The sequence below is a fragment of the Chenopodium album genome, chromosome 1 (genome assembly GCF_948465745.1).
Source record: "Chenopodium album chromosome 1, dcCheAlbu1.1, whole genome shotgun sequence".
In the NCBI taxonomy this organism is placed as follows: Eukaryota; Viridiplantae; Streptophyta; class Magnoliopsida; order Caryophyllales; family Amaranthaceae; genus Chenopodium; species Chenopodium album.
The window spans coordinates 70,633,257-70,635,313 of record NC_137834.1 but is presented as its reverse complement, the minus strand read 5'-3'; the positions used below and the strand labels follow the sequence as shown (position 1 = coordinate 70,635,313).

Sequence of the window (2,057 nt, the reverse complement as noted above, 5' to 3'; positions counted from 1 at the left end):
TCACATTGCAGATTTCTGCCAATATTGCAACAACATTAGACAAGCCAGGGTCACGCAGGACCAAATTAGGGAGATTCTTTTTCCCTTTTCATTATGTGGAAAAGCTAAATTATGGTTTAATGGTTTGAATAGAACTGCACTTGGTATTACTGACTGGGAAACTCTTGCCTTGAATTTTTATAATAAATATTACCCTACAGAGAGAACAGCTGTACTAAGGAGTGCTATTCAGAACTTCGCTCAAGAGGCCAATGAAACTTTACATGAGGCTTGGGAGAGATTCAAGGATCTATAGAGAGAATTCCCCCATCATAATCTGGCACAATGCCAATTGATCCGAGCTTTTTAAAATGGACTTGGAAATTCATCTAGATCAGTTCTAGATTCTGCATCTAGTGGGAGATTCATGAATCTAAATGTGGACGATGCAGGACAGGTTATCGAACATATGGCAATACACAATTCCCAATACGGGAATCCGAGAGGGTTTGTAAATAAAGGAAAACATAATGTTAATTCCGTATCGTTTTTGCAAGCTAAGTTAACATCTATTTGTCCGAAACTAGATAATCTTACTGCTACTACTAACTCTGTAGCTAATGTTTCTGATGTTGCAAACAATGAAGCTTCTTGTGAAAACTGTGGAATTGTAGGGCATTGGGAGCAAGATTGTAGGAGTTCAATGGAACAAGTTAATGCCTTTCAAACCTATAGACAAAATAAACCATACTCCAACTCTTATAATCCTGGTCTCCGGAACCATCCATATCTTTCTTACCGGAGTACCAATGTACAAAACCCTCCACCATCACAACAACCACAACATCAACCTCCCCCACAGCAGAAATATTACCATCCTAATTCTGGCCAGAAAAACCAAGCACAACCCTCATCATCTTCTGACCCTGCTATGAGAGAAATTAGAGCAATGCTTACCAACAAGCAAAAGCATATGGAGAGTAGGGATGCGCAAATTGATTCAATTTTAGCTCATAATAAAATCATGGATAATCAAATTGCACAACTTTCATCTACCCTACAAACTCGTCAGCAGGGAGCTCTACCATCACAACCAATCCATCCCACATATCATGCCAATGCAATCACTCTAAGGAGTGGTTCACATTATGATGGACCTCCTATGCCAAAGGAAGATGGACCTGTTCCTGATCCAGATTCCTCTATACCAAACGCTAATCCTGCTAACCCTACAGGGCTATAAAAAGATACTAACCCTTCTAATATTTCTTTGTAGGGTAAATCTCAGGATAAGGGAGGAGATGTGCAGAGCCCAGTTATCAAACTACCGTTCCCTAATAGACAATTGAAGAGTAAGTTTGATAAACAATTCGGTAAGTTCTTGGAGGTTGTGAAAAACTTGCAGGTAACAGTTCCTTTCACTGATTTAATCACTAAGGTTCCTACATATGCTAAATTTATGAAAGACATTTTTACTAGGAAAAGGGCCTTTAATGAGGTAGAAACTGTAGCTTTTACAGAGGAATGTAGTGCCTTATTGCAAAATAAATCCCCTTATAAATTAAAGGATCCTGGTAGTTTTTCTATCCCTTGTCATATAGGAAAAGTTTTCATTGATAAAGCTTTGTGTTATTTGGGTGCCAGTGTCAGTGTTATGCCATCGTCCGTTTGTGCTAAACTTAATATGGGTGATTTAAAAGTTACTAACATAGATTTGCAAATGGCCGATCATTCTGTTAAGTACCCTTTAGGTATATTAGAGGATGTCCCTGTCAGAGTTGGTAAATTTTTTATCCCTGTTGATTTTGTTGTTTTAGACATGGCTGAGGATACACAAATTCCCATTATATTAGGTAGGCCTTTCCTCCATACTGCAGGAGCCATTATTGATGTCAAAAATGGTAAACTATCCCTTTCTGTTGGTGATGATAATGTTACTTTTGATTTAGGGAAAGTTTTAAAGGACCTATGTTGGAAGAAAATTGTTGTTTTATTGATGTAATTGATATAATGGATGATATTTGTGATGATAGCTTACAACAGGTTCTTGCAAGGGATCCCTTGGAGGAAATTCTTTG

At 37.9% G+C, this 2,057-nt stretch overlaps 1 non-coding gene across 1 annotated transcript; it reads right to left on the bottom strand.

Moving 5' to 3' along the window:
• Window positions 1–211: 211 nt before the first annotated feature.
• LOC145565462 (small nucleolar RNA R71) lies at window positions 212–318 on the bottom strand. The gene has a single exon (XR_014095038.1). It is a non-coding gene; the product is annotated as a small nucleolar RNA R71 (small nucleolar RNA).
• Window positions 319–2,057: the final 1,739 nt, after the last annotated feature.